Consider the following 17,289-nt stretch of genomic DNA (forward strand, 5'->3'; position numbering starts at 1 on the left):
TCCCTTTTTAGAGGCGATGAATAAATACTCTTCTCTCTGTCTTAGAATCCTTACCTTCTTTCAAGCTTTAACTCAGATAAAATTTCCTATGGATGGTCTTTCCTGGCCCCTAGTTGTTACTTCTGTTTTTCCTTTTTAAATTTTTTTGTATTCAATTATTAACATTTTGATCGATCTGATAAAATACAAGCTAATTAAGACTTATGTTGCCAAAACTAGAATAGTAACAGCCAGCTTTTGGGGAAGGACAATGATAATCTGAGGAGCATCTAGAGAAAAGCAACCAAGATGAAGGGCCTTCACGTGCTGCTGTATGAAGAATGGTTGGAGGAATGGAGAATCTTTAGACAGGAGAACAGAAGACTTGGTGGAAACGTAATGAATCATCCTCAAGTGATAGGAGTGTGATCCCAAGAAGGGGTCTGAGTTGCTCTGCTTGGCCAGAAGGCAGAATTAGTGGAACTTGCAGAGAGGCAGATAGAAGTTATAAGTAAGGAAAAAAGCTAGTGAGAGTTTTCAAATAAAGAGTGGATGTTCATCTTTTGGGATGTTCTTATTTATTTGCAGGTGTACGTTAAACTGGATGGTTTCCAACGTCTAATCCTACTCTTGAGATTCTGATGCTGTGAAGTTTTCTGTTTTGTCCTTGTCTACCTGGCACCGATATAAAATCTCTATGCCAAACTAGGCTTTGTATCTGTAGGGATAGAAATGGGCCCTGTGATTTCCTTGCTGAAGTGAGCTTCTCATGGGGAATTTATTGTTATTCCTGCATTCTGGCAATGCAGGTTAGCAGTTTCTTTACAAGTTAGGGGTTTGGACAGTAGTCTAGAGGTCTTAGATGTTAAACAAGTTGCAGAGTCACACAGCCAGCATGTGTCAGAGCACATGAACATATGCTTGTTGAATTGAACTCCGTCCTTGATAGAAATGGGAGAAAGTAGCAGGCAGGATTTCAAAGATGATTTCCAGCCACAAACCACATCTTTTGTCATACACTTGACTGAGAAATGTAAAGAATATTTGTGGCTTTGGAACTAGACTTGGTTCTGGCTTTTGCACATAATTATGGCCTGGGAGAAACAATTTTTTTCCCTTCTGTGTCTTCCTTTCTATTAAATGAAGAGATCTGTTCCAGCTCTGACATTCTGGACTCTTCCTAGTGCACAGAGTTGTAAAGAAAATGCTTTGTCCATCATAAAATACTAATTTAATATTAATTTTTATTATTGCCTGATTGGCATATAGTTGTGTTGAAGATTGTGTAATAGATGTATCCACTAGCACTTATATAGCACTTTAAGGTTTGCAAACTGCTTCACACATTCTCTTATTTGTTTTACAAAAGAAAGCTAAGTGTTCGTATAGATGGCATTTGAACCCAGACCTTATTGCCTCTGAATTTAGCTCACTCCATTAAGCACTGCACAAAGTGAGAGGGAGAGAAGCAGTAAACTAAATGTGCAACTAAAAAGAGCCTGGAAAATGAACAACTTAATAATCCCCAATCAAGCACAAATGTAGAAATCCTAAATCAAAGAAGAGATGACCAAAACTGAAAACACAACCAAATTATCAACCTTATTGAATTAATAAAACCTAATAACTCAGATCTGGTGGGAGGAGGGGGTTGAAGAGCAATAACAGCTAAATCATTAGCTAGTTTAATTTTTTGAGACACAAAATTTTAAAAAAAGAAAATGGAGAAATTCACAATAAATGGAAAGAAATTTTTAAATTAAAATTACTAAACTGTCAACAAAATTGAAAATTTAAAGGAAATGAATATTTAGAAAAATATAAAATATGATTAACAGTGCAGAAAATTGAGAATCTAAATGTAATCTCAATAAACTGAACAAGCCATAAAATTAACTGCAAAGGCATAATGAGAAAACAGGAACCCTACTGTAGGTCTAGATGAATTTACAAGCAATTTATTAAAAAGATAAAATTTTATTGATAATTTTATATCTCTTCTTTGAGGCCAACCTCATTCATTATCATTTCAACTAATTTTAATTTATTGTGTTATTCTTTTTATTGTCATTGTGGGTTTTTGTTGTTTTTCCCGTTTTTCTTTGTAAGAAAGGATCCTATGACCAGGGTGGTGGCTGTAGAGGGTTATTGGGAAGTGACAATGATACAAATACCAGAAAGCATCAAAAAAACTATTTTTTCCCCAGTAAAACATTTTCTTAAAAAGAAAATCAAATTTTAAAATCTATCTAATATTTCAAATTTTATCAAGGATAAATTTGTGCATAGACCATTCTCATAATGATTTTTTCAAGATGAAAGATGAGTTATATAGATTAGTAGTAACAGATATATCTTGCTTACCTTTATTTTGGTAATAATCTATTGTCTTTAACATTTTTCACCTTTTTTAAATCCTGAAAAATTGTCCTTCAGTGCTTTGGGGAACAGCACCTTGTATAGGTTTGATGTTGGGACAAAATGAGGCACTCTGTGTTACATGAATGTGAGTGAATAGTTAACCAAAGGAGGTTTAATTAGCTCTGTCATGAATTCTATATTCAGCTTAACTTGGGTAGATGTAACTCCCCTTCCCTTATCCCCTTATCTCCATAAGGACACATGTCTGACTAACAGGCCCAGGACATCTATCAAGTCTTGGGACCCCAACCCTACATAGGTGGACCTTATGTCAGTATGACCTGATTTGAAGAATCAGAAAGAACCTGGTGTAGCTTGAGTTTCTGACTATTACCTTTTAGAGAAAAACTTGTCTAAGTCATGTTGTGGAGAAACAGGAACCCTGGTAGGCATCAATCTGGCCATTAGTGCCTTGACAATAATGTTGTCCTCCCCAGCATGGATCTGGTTAGGTCAAACATTCCCAGTATCAACTCTTTTATTTCTATTGCTGCTGCTTCGCATTGAGTAGAGTCCACCATAGAAATGCTGGCAGATCTGTTCCATTTCTGACCTTTTGTTATCCTCCTGCTTTTATCTACCAATGTTCTCAGGGTTATCTGATTTAGCTGTAACTTACTCCAAACTCTCCAAACTTGTGCAATATTCTGTACCAGAAAGTGTGCTATGTTTAGAGTCACAGGACTCGAATTTTAAATCTGGACTCTTTCCACTTCTGTGACCTTTGTCACAGCAGATAAAGCATTGGTCCTAGAGTCAGGAAGATCTGAATTTAAATCTGGCTTTAGACACTTACTAACTGTATAATCCTAAGCAAGTCATTTAACCCATGTTTGCCTCAGTATTCTCATTGGTAAAATGGGGACAAAAATAGCACCCACCTCCCAAGTTGTTATGAGGATCAGATGAGATAATAATTGTAAAGCAGTTAGCACAGTGCCTGGCACATAGTAAACTGTATACATGTTAGCTATTATTGCTACTGTGCTACTCCTCCTCCTCCTCCTCCTCCATCTCTCTGAAACTTAATGTCCTTATTTGTAAAATGAATTTGATAATCTCTTAAGTTTGCTTTCAGCTCTAAATAAATGATCCCAAAGTCCTAATTTTTTCCCTATACTATTTTTAAATCTTATGAAATAATAATACTGCTTATACTCTATTATCTTCCAGTTTTTCAGAATAAGTATCTTGTTTTAACAATTGGGCTGAAGCTTCTGAAATCACATGTCATGGCTTCTCATCTTTCATTCTTCATTTTGTGTAATTAGGTTACATAGTGTTTTATTGTGATAGCCTTGGAGTTAGGAAGACCAGAGTTCAAATACTCCTTCAGATACTAGCTGTTTAAGCCTGGGGCAAGTTGCATAAACTCTTTGTGCCTCAGTTTCCTCATTTGATAATAGCACCTACTTCAACATGGTTGGTTTTGAGGATCAAACAAGATAATGCATGTAAAACTCTTTACAAACCTTATTGCAATATATAAATATATTTTGCTCACTGTCATTCACCCCCACGTATTGATTCTGTTGTCAAATCTTGTCTTTTCTATCTTTACAATCTGTCTCATTTGTCTCCTCTTTACTCACAGCCACTACCCTGGTATAGACCCTTATCACCTCATGCCTGGACTAGTGCAATAGTGTCTGGTTGGTCTTTTTGCTTCAAGTTTCTTACCCCCTCCAATATATCCTCCACTCAGCTACCAAAACGATTTTCCTAAAGCACGGGTCTGACTGCATCACTCCTTTCCATTTCCAATCGATAAACCCCAATACTTCCCATAAATTTCAGGATCAAATACAAAATGCTCTTATTTGGCATTCAAAGCCTTTTGTATTCTGGTCACTTCCTACCTTTCCAGGTTATTTACACTTTCCTCCTTATTCCCATTTAATCTGTGATCCAGCTACTATACTTCTCTTGTGATCCTTATATAGAATATTTCATCTCCCAGCTTGTGCCTTTTCACTGGCTACCCACTCCTCTCTATGTCTGTGATATCTCTTCATCTTTACACCCTGATTTCCCTGGCTTCTTTCAAAATTCAGCTCATATTCCACTTTTGCAAGCAACGTTTTCTGGTTCTCCCATGCCTCCCTCCTTTGCTAGTGTCTTCCCTCTTAGATTACCTTCTATTGATTTTCTAAATACAAAATTATTTTCATGTTATCTCCCCCATTAGAAAGTAAGCTCTTTGAGAGGAGACTTCCATATTGCCTTTTTTCTATCCCTAGCACTTAGCACAGAACCTGGCACGTTGTAGTAAGTGCTCAATGAATACTTATTACTTGATTGCTTTAGCCAACCACTTGTATGATGCCACCAAACTGTTGATGCTGGACCGACTGTATTGAGAACCAGTCATTTCCTGTCTTTTAAGATATAATCAATTTCTTTTTAGATACAGTCAATTTCTTTTTTTATATTTATTTAGTTTTGGTGACTGTCTTCTTGAAGAAAGTATTTATGATCTTTAGGTATGGAGACTTCAGACTAGTCTGAAAGCCTTTGACATCTTTAGTGTTATTTTAGACTATATTTCCCATAGAGTTTTCACCATTATTTCCTGTACCAATCTTCATGCTAAAGTCTTCAATTATTAAGGCATATGTTGGATTTGGTTTGGAGGATTTTGCTAAGGTATTTATAACATTTCTCTACTTATCTGTCATCTTCAACAGATGTTGACCTATAAACTTCAGTTATCTTGATGATGATCTGTCTGTACTTATTGGGGGCACTGCAAGGCTATATGACCAAGTGTCCAGTGAGATGGTACTAAAGGTTGCCTTTGGGCTCAGAATGAAATGAATTCTTTCAACTCTTCTCTTTACCTTATTTAGTTATTAAAACATAATGACAACCAGAAATTTGTTTCAGGCTATGAATATGTCTTCAGTTAGGATTCACTTGTCCAGAATTTGTCTGTTATTCTGAAAATATGCAGCTTTACTTTCTTAATTGTTAGCCCCCTAACCTCAGTTTTAACCTTGATCTCCCTCTGTCATCTTCCATAAATATTTAAGGTGACAGGGTAACACAAAGATGGAGGCTTCCTAAAGTGCATCTAAGAAGTTTTGCTGCCCCCCCATGATAGTCATGGGAGCAGGGAATATCTCACAATTATATCCTCATTCAACCTCCCAACTTTCTATCTTCCTTCCATATGAAGCATAAAAGCATTATTTCATCCAGTTCCTTCCTGCATTGTCTCTTTATCTTGGCACCGAGATGGTGCCTCCTGCCCACAGACCTCTACCACAATGTGGGGACAACAGCCTTATCACGCAGGTAAAATAAACCTTAAGGTTTGGGTACATTTTGCAGTCAGTCTTCTTCCCTCTGGATTTCAGTTTCTCTTTATCTCTTAGCACCAGCTGTAATTCTTCAGTATTTTCTTTTGCCTCTTTCCTTCTCCACTCTCTAGTCCTCCTCAATTCCTAGACAATCAGTCATCAATTCTTAGAATATTGCAAAACACATTCTGAACAAGGTTTCCTTGCCAAACAAGGGGTAAGGAGGGAGTAGAAAAACAGTTCATCACATCTTCCAAGAATGAATGAATAAGAAGGCATTTATTATATGCCAAGTACTGTGATAATTACTGCGTGTTTTGGGCCTAGGAAGTCACAGAGGTGCCGAGTGGAGGAACCAGAAGCAATGGTAATGTTTATTTTTTTGATTACTCTTCCAAAAGCAGGACATGGAAAGTAGAGTTGGTGTGGATGGTCCACATGGATCAGCAGGGCAGATGGCAAGAAGATGACCAAGGTAATTCCACTTGGTATATGATTGGTATATTTTGTGTCCATGATGCAGAGATGGTTTTTATGAGAGTCTATTTCACTCAATAGTTTAACCTGTTGGCCAGCATACACCAGTGTGTGTGTGTGTGTGTGTGTGTGTGTGTGTGTGTGTGTGTGTGTGTGTGTGTGTGTGTGTGTGTGTGTGTGTGTGTGTGTGATACATAAATACAAGATTGAGAGTCATAGTGGACTGCAAGTGGAATATGAGTTGGCAGGCTCAGACTTATTAAAAACAATTCATTCTAAGTAATTGGCAGATGAAACTGCTCTGGTGAAATGGGTTTTCTCTTATCAGCTCTAATTCAGTGTTTTCTTTCAGAGAGAAAACAGATGCCTCAAAGTTACATGTTGGTGCTTTGACATTCTAGTCAATGCTCTTTTGTTGGACAATCCACTTTCAGTATTGTTTGGCATGTTCTTATGCTGTGTAATGTCCTTGTTTATGTAAGTGTTTAGCCACAGAGAACCTGGATAGCATCATCCTGGCTACTTTTCAAAAGGTTTTTCATCCTCTATGTGAAGATGATGAATCTTCTGCTGTAAATATGTCTGAGTCAGTGCTAACTCCAAATTGATCTCTAGAATCTTGGGTTGCATGGAGAGAGTCGATAATTCTTTCCACTGTAGCACACTATTTCTCTATCACACTCTGTGGAGTCCACTTGGACAGGAGAATTTGGAAATAAGCATTTAAGAACCTACTATGTGCCAGGCACTGTGCTAAAGCTTTGCAAATATTATATCATTTGATCCTCACAAAAACTCTGGGAGGTAGGCAATATCATTATCCTGTTTTGCAGTTGAGGAAACTGGGTCTTGCCCAGGTCACAGGATTTGAAATCAGATCTTTTATGAGCCGAGAACTCTATTCACTATGGCATTGGACAAGTTAAAGTACTTCCTACTGGGCTGTAAGGTCTGTAAGAGGTCACTTTAGTATCTCTCCCAGTGCCTAGCAGATTCACTTCCATAAGCAGTCATTTAATAAGTGCCATTTATTCATTAAGCAATGGGAAGTCATTGAAGGTTTTCCACATAGCAATCCTGATCGCCCAGCTCTTTAAAACTTTATGGTTAATTTGTGGTTTCTCTTAATAACAACTAACCATTTCCCTTAAGTTACAAATTTAAAAAACCTTTAGCAACTCAAAGTCTTTATTCACAATCAGGAATGTTAGTACTGGGATAGACCTCAGAGAAGTAGACCAGCCATGTCATATGACAAAGATGGCCCAGAGAGGTTCAATGAGTTGCCCAAGCACAGAGTAAGCTGGGGGTCCAGCCAGCAGAAAACCACAGTGCTGACCTGCAGACCATTATTCTTCCTTTTTCTTAATTATTTTAAAATTTATTTATTTTCAGTTTTCAACATTCACTTCCATAAACTTTTGAGATTTAAATCCCCTCCCCCATTTCTCCTTCCCCAAGACAGTGTGAAATTGGTAAAGGCTCTACATATACATTCTTATTAAATATATTTTCACATTAGTCTTGTTGTAAAGAATTGAAACAAATGGACAAACTAAGAAAGACAAAATAAAACAGAGAGTAGACAGCTTCAATCTGGATTCAGACTCCATAGTTCTTTTCTCTGGGTGTGGATGGCATTTTCCATCATGAGTCTTTTTGGAGTTTTCTTAGGTCCTTGCATTGCTGAGAAGAGCAAAGTCTATCAAAGTTAGTCATTGTACAATGTTACATTGTGACTGTGTACAATGTTCCCTTGGTTCTGCTCACTTCACTCAGCATCAGTTCATATAAGTCTTTCAGGTTTTTTTGAAATCCACCTGCTCACCATTTCTTACAGCACAATAGTATTCCACTACATTCATATAGCACAACTGGTTCGGCTATTCCCCAATTGATGGGCATCCCCTCGATTTCCATTTCTTGACCACCATGAAAAGAGCTGCTATAAGTATTTTATACATATGGATCCTTTTCCTATTTTTATGTTCTCTTTGGGATATAGCCCTAGAAGTGGTATTGCTGGGTCAAAGGATAGGCACATTTTTATAGCCTTTTGGGCACAGTTCGAAATTGTTCTCCAGAGTGATTGGATCAGTTCACAACTACACCAACAGTGAATTAGTGTTCCAGTTTTTCCACATCTTCTCCAACATTTATCATTTTCCTGTTTTGTCATGTTAGCCAGTCTGATAGGTGTGATGTGGTACCTCAGAGTTGTTTTGATTTGCATTTCTTTAATCAAGTGATTTAGACAATTTTTTTCATATGACTATAGATAGTTTCAATTTCTTCATCTGAACACTGCCTGTTCATATCCATTGATCATTTATCAATTATAAATTGACTCAGTTCTCTATACATTTTTTAAAAAATGAGGCCTTTGTCAGAGACACTAGTTGTAAAAATACTTTCCCAATTTTCTGCTTCCCTCCTGATCTTGGTTACATTGGCTTTGTTTCTGCAAAAACTTTTCAATTTAATGTAATCAAAATTATCCATTTTGCATTTCATTGTATTTTCTGTCTCTTGTTTTGTCATAAATTCTTCCATTTTCCATATATCTGACAGGTATGCTATTGCTTGTTCTCCCAGTTTGCTTATAGTATCAGCCTTTATATCTAAGTCATATATCCATTTTGACTATATTTTGGCATATGGTGTAAGATGTTGGTCTATGGCCAGTTTCTACCATACCATTTTCCAGTTTTCCCAGTAATTTTTGTCAGATAGTGAGTTCTTATCCAAGAAGCTGGGGTCTTTGGGTTTATCAAACAGTAGATTGCTATCTTTGACTACTTACTGTGTCTTGTGTACCTAGCCTACTCCACTGATCCACCACTCTGTTTCTTAGCTAGTACCAAGTCATTTTGATAATTGCTGCTTTATAATACAATTTAAGATCTGATATGGCTCTACCACCTTCCCTAGCATTTCTTTTCATAAATTCTCTTGATTTTCTGAACCTTTTGTTCTTCTAGATGAATTTTGTTATTTTTTCTAGCTCCAGAAAATAATTTCTTGGTAGTTTGATTGGTATGGCACTGAATTAAGTAAATTAATTAAGGTAGAATTATCATTTTTATTATATTAGCTTAGCCTACCCATGAGCAACTGATATTTTTCTCATTATTTGGATCTGACTTTATTTGTGTGAAATAAATTTGTGTGTATATAGTTTCTGGCTTTATCTTGGCAGGTAGACTCCTAAATATTTTATAATGTCTACAGTAACTTTAAATGGAATTTCTCTTTCTATCTCTTGCTATTGGACTTTGTTAGTACTATATAGAAATACTGATGATTTATGTGGATTCATTTTATATCCTTCAAATTTGCTAAAGTTGTTTATTACTTCAAGTAGTTTTTTTTTTTACCTGATTCTCTAAGTATATCATCATAGCATTATTATTTCTACAGTACCATCTAATTCTATGAGGTGGCACAGACAAGGCTTGGGAGATGAAGAAGAAGAGTACCCCTCTTTAATCAGCATATGAGAAGCCCAACTTGAAGGAGAGGCTTGCCTGAGGGGAGAGAGAAAGCCAGTCCTCTCTGACGACGTGTTCTCTAGCCGCTGAACAAAAATAAATGCTGTGGCCAAAGAAATTCATCAAGTGATAAACCTTTCTCCCCTAGGTGGGAAGTGGGTAGGACAGATCTGTGATTTCATTGGTTCAGGGAATTAATTCCTGGTGGGAAAACTCTACCAACGCAGATTAACAACTGTTCTGCAAGTTAAAGCCTTAAAGGAGTCAATTAGGTGGTATAATGGTTAGAGTTGAGACCTGGAGTCAGGAAGACAGGTTCATATGTGAGTTCAGACATTTACCAGTGGTGTGACCCTGGGCACGTGACCTAACCTCTATCTGCCTTAGTTTCCTCAACTGTAAAATAGGGATGATAATGACATCTTCCCCCCAGGATTGTCATGAGGATCAAATGATATGATAATTGTAAAACATTATGCTTTCTTCTTTTCCTCCTTCTCCTTCTCTTTCTCCCCCTCCTTGTTCTTCTTCTTTCTTCTTTATGAACGTAGATAAATTACCCAGGTCCTATGTAGCTATTCCAGCAAAAACTTGAAATTCAAACCAGACTGAATAATGATCAAGGAATCCAATGAGAAGATACAGTAAGTGACTAGTTCCACCTTAGAAAGTGTCATGGGGTATGATATTTTCTGTTTATTTGTTTTCCAGATAGCTGGTAAACTTTTACTAGCACACCCTGAATCTAACTGAAGTCTGTAAGTCATTTAAATAGTCAGGATAAGTCAGTCTTTGTAATCAGACATGGAATTCTAAATGCTGTTGAGTGTGTAATGGGCACCAGAAGGTGAATGCTGTAGTAAGTGCTCAAGGAACCCTCTCCCTGGCAGGGTTTTGAGAAGACCTGTTCTTCCCCGAATACAGATGAGGAAATTTGCCAGTCATGTTTCAGTGCCATAATCGGTGCTTTCATCTCCTGGAGTTGAACATGCCCTGCTCAGCAGGAGATAAAAGCTATGAGGGTCACACAGGTGTGCAGAATCTCACAGCTTGGCCACTCCATCTCTCTATTGCCTAAGCCTCCACACAAAGCAAGGACAAATAGAAATAAAAAGAGACAGACAGAGACTGAGACACTGGGAAAGAGGAAGAAGGGTAGTTCCTAAGCAAATGTTGACAGAAAACAAGATTCTTTGAACTGACTAAAGGGCAGGAGTCCCTGTTCAATTGGAGTTTATCTGTCTTGGTGGGGGATGGAAAGTGGAGAGTTTAACTCAATCGATTGGCCATTTACTTTTTAGATAATTGAGTCACAAGTTGATTATAAAATTGCATCCAGGCTAAGTTTTCATTAATTTTTCAACTAAGCCCTGGCTTGTCTGGGGCAGTTAGGCTGAGTTGCAGGCTCTGCTGGGCACAGCAGACAGACCATTGTCTAAACATTCATTCCTTGTCTCCTGAGTCTGCTCCCAGCAAATGGGCTGTAGCTGTTTTGACAGAAAGAGAAAGTGGCACGTCTGAGGCCGGAGCCTGGCTCAGGAGGATGGGGAAGGACAAGGGAACAGGGAAATGCAATTCTGTTCCAATTCCTTCCTCAAGTTCTTCCTCCTGCAAAGCACATTTATATATATTTAGCTGGCTGTCAAAAGACAGGTGGGGGAGGGAGGGGAACAGGAGAGAGAACACCAGTGACTTGGGGCTGAGAACTGCTGCACTGCCAGACGCCCAGCTAAGGCAGGTGCTAGACACTAGGACTTTCCAAAGGCCCTAGCAAGTGGCTTTTTGGGGCACGATCAACAGCCGTCAGTATCTGCTGAACCTTGACTCCTGGGGAGCAGCAAGACCTTTTCTGCTTGCAACATCAGGTGTACTAAAATCTTTGCAGAGACATAGCCTCTGGTCTGGGATTGCAGGCCTCTAGGTGATCTAATGGACTAGATTGAAAGTTTGCTTCAGATGCTTATTAGTTGTGTGTCCCTGGACAAGTCACTTCACCTCACTATCCCCTAGTTTCTTCATCTGTAAACAGTGAGAATAGCCATAATACCCACCTTTCATGGTTGTTGAGTGAAGATCAAGTGAAACAATATCCATGAAGCACATCATAAATTTTAAAGTGCTATATATAATTATTATTGTTCATTCTTATCTTCACCACCAGTTACTCATTCATTGTGTTGCTCTGCTAACTCATCTGACAGTTCTGGGCATTAAGACATTAGTTTTAGTTGCCCTACCCATCCAACCTCCATTTTCTGCCTATTCCCTCTTACTCTGTCCAAGTACTCCTCTTTGACCCATCAGTAAGTTCAGCCAGGGCCCTGTTTGGGGCCCTCTCTTACATGGAGAAGAGCTCTTGGCAGAGGGTCAAGGCCAAAGTTGAATGTCTTGTTCAGGAAGCCAACTTTGAGGAGAGCAAAGAACTAAGATCCACCTATAGCCTCATAACTGCCTGATAGGATTATAGGATCGTAGATTCAGACCTAGGCCTTAGTGTCTATTTGGGGGAATCAATCTCCCTCATTTTATAGTTGAGGAAGCTTGAGCTTAGAGACACTAAAGAATTTGCCAGCTAGGTAACCAGGTGGGATGGTAGCTAGAGCATTGGACTGGGAGATCAGGAAGAACCAAGTTCAGATCCTGCCTTAAACACTTGCTGTCTTAGCTTTCAGCTTCCGTTTCTTCATCTGTTAAATAGGAATAATAATGATGGCACCTACCTTACAGAGTTCTTGTGAAGATCACATGAGATAATACACAAAAAAACAAAACCTTTAAGTACCAAGTAAATATTAATGAGAATTATGGTTCTCCTTGTCATTATCATTGCCCAAGGTCCCTTAGCTTATTAGTGGTAAAGCTGGGATTCAGAACCAAGTCTAAGACATGGGCACTGTTGGGGCGAATTTCTTCTCTGAACTTCTAGACTAAGAAGAAGAAGAGCTAATATTTACATAATGCTTTCTTGTGCCAGGATCTCTAAGAATATTTCTAAGAGAACAACAAAAGGAATTAAGCAGTCACTCGAAGCATTTACAAAGCCCCTACTTTGTTCCAGCCCCCAAACACTATACCTAATGAAGGGAGAAACACTGGCAGCCACATCTGTTTATCTAAGGCTTAGCTAACACAGCTGCCAACCATACTGACTGATTTCCCCAGGAAATGCCAGTTGTTTAAAAAAAAAAAAAAGAATGTACATTGTGCTGCCACTAGGTCTGGTTTATTTCGACTCTCGGATTACCACAGGGCTCTTACTGATATGATGTCCATCCTCCCCAAAGTCTGGGGGGTCGTTGGAGTGTACTATTGCTCTGTCTATAAAGGCAAAAAAAAATAGGAGAAATCTCAAAATCATTATCAAGAGCTGTTTTTGGAATTCCTGGTGGTTAGAAGGAAGACCCTATTAGAAAACTCTGGGGACTCTCCCTTTCACCTGGCCCCATCCCACCCATCCCACCAAGAAGTTAGCTCTGTCTCTGTATTGTAAGCACCAAGCATAACACCAACAGAAACCTTGCTGTCTCTGAGGAGACTGGCACCTGCCAGCCTTTAGCCAACTCTATTAGAAAGGGTTTCTAATACTGAGGCAATAGTGGTACTCTGCTTCTGCCATGATGTGGAACCCCACCCCACCCCACCACACTGCTCCTCCTTTCCCCCAAGGGCCTGTACCAGAGCTGGAGATCCTGTCCCAGATTCTACTCTCTACCTGCTCCATTTGCACCTGGAATTCTGACCTCTGCCTATAGACTGCAAACTCTGCCAAAAACTGCTTCTATGCTCCCTCCCCTGTGCAGTTTAGATCTCTGGGTACTCATCCAGAGAGCCTATCATACATCGCCAGGGCTTGCAAGCTTGGCTTGACACCCTCCAATTTGAGTACAGCTTCATTCTCAGAACTCAGAGGATCTCTAAGTGCCCTCCTCCTTTTCCAGCAGACTCCTTCATGGTAAGTTCTTGTGAGTGTGCTCCACTTTCTATCCCTCCCCACCAGCTTGACTCTGTTCTTGGGCTTGATTTACCCAATCCTCTGCCAGTCATGACCTGACACTGACAAGGGCCAATTCAGCAGCAGATCAAATTCTCTTATTTTCAGAAAAGTCTCTAAATCCTGTGCTGTTTGCCAATATCTTCACTCACATCCACCAGGAAATTCCCAATAGGATAAAATATTCTCTCCACCTATCTCAGTGATGGCTTGCTATAGCCCCATTTCCCAATATATGCAATTATTAGCAACATGTATACTTCTTGTGGGCAGATGAGGTTTTAATTTTTGTCTGTGTCCTCACTGCCTAGCCCCAGTGCCTGGATTTTAGCAGTGACTTAATGAGTACTTGTTGAACTGAAACCCAGGAATTTAGGGTGTAGTAATTTTCTGACTTCAGTAATCAATATAATCAATTAGTTTACATAAGGAGAGGATGAAACTGGTCTTTAATGACATCCCCGCCATAGCTGCCCCAAATAATCCTGGAAAACTGATGAGTGAGAGTTATATTTACATACAATAGTGTTTACTGTATCCACATCAGCATTCAATCTATAAAGATGCCACTATGGGCTATCAAAACCAGTAGGGTTACTATGAGCAAACCAGCCGGGAAAAGGGTTAATATATATAATAAATAAATATTTAAAAATTAATTTCATTCAAAGTAACCTGAACCCCATTAGCTAACCTTCTACAAGTCCTGGGACTCTGTGTGCAATGGGCACAAGGAGCAGAGAAAGCTGGGGCCCTGCCAGTCTTGTTCAGGCAAGGATCATTGAACTGACCAGTGTTTGACTCAAGCTTTCCAGAGTCAATCTTCCCCTCTGCCCAGCAGCTAGGTGGTGCAGTGGTTAGAGCACCAATGCAGGAGTCAGGAGGACCTGAGTTCAAATCTCACCTCAGACACTTGACACTCACTAGCTGTGTGACCTTGGGCAAGTCACTTAACTCCAGTTGCCTCATCCTGGGTCATCTCCAGTCATCCTGATGAATATCTGGTCACTGGATTCGGATGGCTCTGGAGGAGAAGTGAGGCTGGTGACCTGCACAGCCCTCCCTCACTCAAAAAACAAAGTCAAGTGCAAGTCATGTCATCATTTCTCTGGTGGCATGGTCTTCTTCGGCAATGAAGGACGAATACACTTTGATCCCCCCTGCCCCAATTCCCACCAGCAGGAGTGCGGTAACGTTGCTGTGAAGTTTTTCTCTCCTTCCAGTCCCCCAAACTCAATGCCTAATTAAGGGAGAAACACCTGCACCTACATTTGCTAATCCCAAGTTTGTAGAATACACAGCTGCCATCCAGCTCTGACTGATTTCTCTGGGAAATGCCAGGTGTAAGAGAGGGAGGAAGGGAGAGTGAGGAGGAGAAAGAAGGAAGGAAGAAAACATAATCCATGTGGCACTGCCTCTGGATCTGGTTTATTTCTATGCCAGGTATACCACAATGCCCTCAGTGATATAATGTCCAGCCAACAGAAGTTTGGGGGCAAAGATCAACTTGAACCTAAACATGGATTCCATGTTTAGCTGTACTCTTGCTGTATCCAGATAAAAGGCAGTATGTTGTCAAGAACCATTCTGGGAATTACTGCCTATGGACATGTGTCCTTGGGAAACTGAGAAGAAGATTTCAGGCTTAAGTTTACTGTTTGTACCACTCCTATCTTAATCTTTTTTGTCCAAAAAAAAATGTGTTGATCCTACTACCTGAACTGAGCGTAGGTGCAGCAGGCTAAGTATTTACCTAGTTCAGAGGGTTGGGAGGCTGCAAAGTGACTCCATGCCTGAAACCAAAGAACAGAGTTCTCTCCTCAGTTGGGGAGAGAAATCATTAAGGAATTTTGCCCGCATTGTTTCCCCTACCTCCAAATTTAATTGAATCAGATCCCTAAGGTCCCTTCCATATCAAAGTCTCTGATCAATTATGATTATTATATGCTTTTCAAACAAATAGCTTGGATTAGTAAAGAGAGATTAGCCGTGAGAGAACAGAACGTAATGACCCCTGCAGCTATGTAACACAGTGGATGGCGCACTGGGCCTGAAGTCAGGCAGACCTGATTGGAAATATAGGTTGAGATTCGTACTTGCTGGATGACCCTGGACTTAACTTCTTAACTTCTGTTGGTCTCAATTTCCTCAGCTTTAAAATGGGGACAATAGTTTTAGAGTTGTGAGGATTGAACAAGATATTTGCAGATATTCCTCAGCACATAGTAAGCATTTAATAAATGCTTCTCTTCCCTTTATACACACTGCTTCCCCCTGCCCCCTGCCCAGCCCTAAAGAGCTTGTAATATAGCAGAGGAAAGGAAGCTGACAGGTATAGTGAAGCTTGGGTTCCAATGCAGACTTTGCCACTTACTGGCCCAGTGACCATGGGCTCTCTGAGCATCAGATAGCTCCTTAAGATTTAGCCACTCAATGAGACAAGTGTTTCATTCAGTGTTGGTGGAGGGAGTTCCCATACCAAAGTAATTTATCATCCTGGAAGTATAATTGGTAAGGGTTAGGCTGAGTGGGACTAATCCAGTCTCTGCAGCCTCTGAATCAGGAATCCAAAGCAAGAGACTCTAGGCAGGCCTAGAATAGTCTGAGGAAGCCTTTGGTGGAGCAGGGTGAGGGCAGGCCTTTGGAGATAAGTCTCAGAGGCTTTTTTTCCTCTTCTCACTGGGTTTCCTAAATGAGCCAGCCCTGTGGAAGTCAGAAGATGCTGCTGTCTGTGCTTTTATCTACAGTTTCCATAGTTCATCCAGTGGAAGAAGAAAACTGGCTCACTGGTCATAAAACCTAGATAACCCCAGGCTGTGGATTAACTCTTTTCCATTTTGTAATCTTGTGACTAGAAGGTCATTGGGATTTTTCTTGCTAGCCAACCAACTATTTGTCAAGTCTTCACAAAGCCACTAACTCTGTTATCTCTACTCAGCATCATAGGATCAGTGCAAACTAAAGTGAGTCTGGAAGACTAAGAGAGATATTCTTAACCTGGGGGTCTACAAACTGGACTTTTAAAAATATATTTTGATGACTTCATTTTGATATAATTAATTTCCTTTGTAATTTCATATATATACATATAATATATATGCTATGTATACATACATTACACACATGTATTGTGTATATATGTATATATACACACATATGTAAATACATATATACATATATATCTACACACACTTGAAAACATTCTGAGAAGGGATCCATAGGCTTTACCAGATTGATAAAGGGGTCCACAACACAAAAAATGTCAAGAATTCATGTGTTAGGAGCCCTCTCATTACTCTAATGGAGTTTGAAAAATTACTTTAAACCAAAGGAACATGAAAATTCATGATCTTAAAACCAAGGAACAGGATGAATGTTGGTTTTTCAGCCCAGAGATGAAGTCTGCTGGTATCTAATCATCTTGCCATGGGCCCAAGTTCACCCCAAGCCAACTATGTCATGTCACCTAGGGAGGAAGTAGAAGGGATGGTGGAGTAGATGGGCAGGAGATAAATAAGTAACTAACAATAGTTTTACGCCAAGGTGTGAGAGAAAGCAAACATCACATAAAGAGAAAAGAGGATCTGCCCTTCTGTGGCCTGGGATCAACAGAGCATAGTTATAGTCT

The sequence above is a fragment of the Notamacropus eugenii genome, chromosome 6 (assembly GCF_028372415.1).
Source record: "Notamacropus eugenii isolate mMacEug1 chromosome 6, mMacEug1.pri_v2, whole genome shotgun sequence".
NCBI lineage: Eukaryota > Metazoa > Chordata > Mammalia > Diprotodontia > Macropodidae > Notamacropus > Notamacropus eugenii.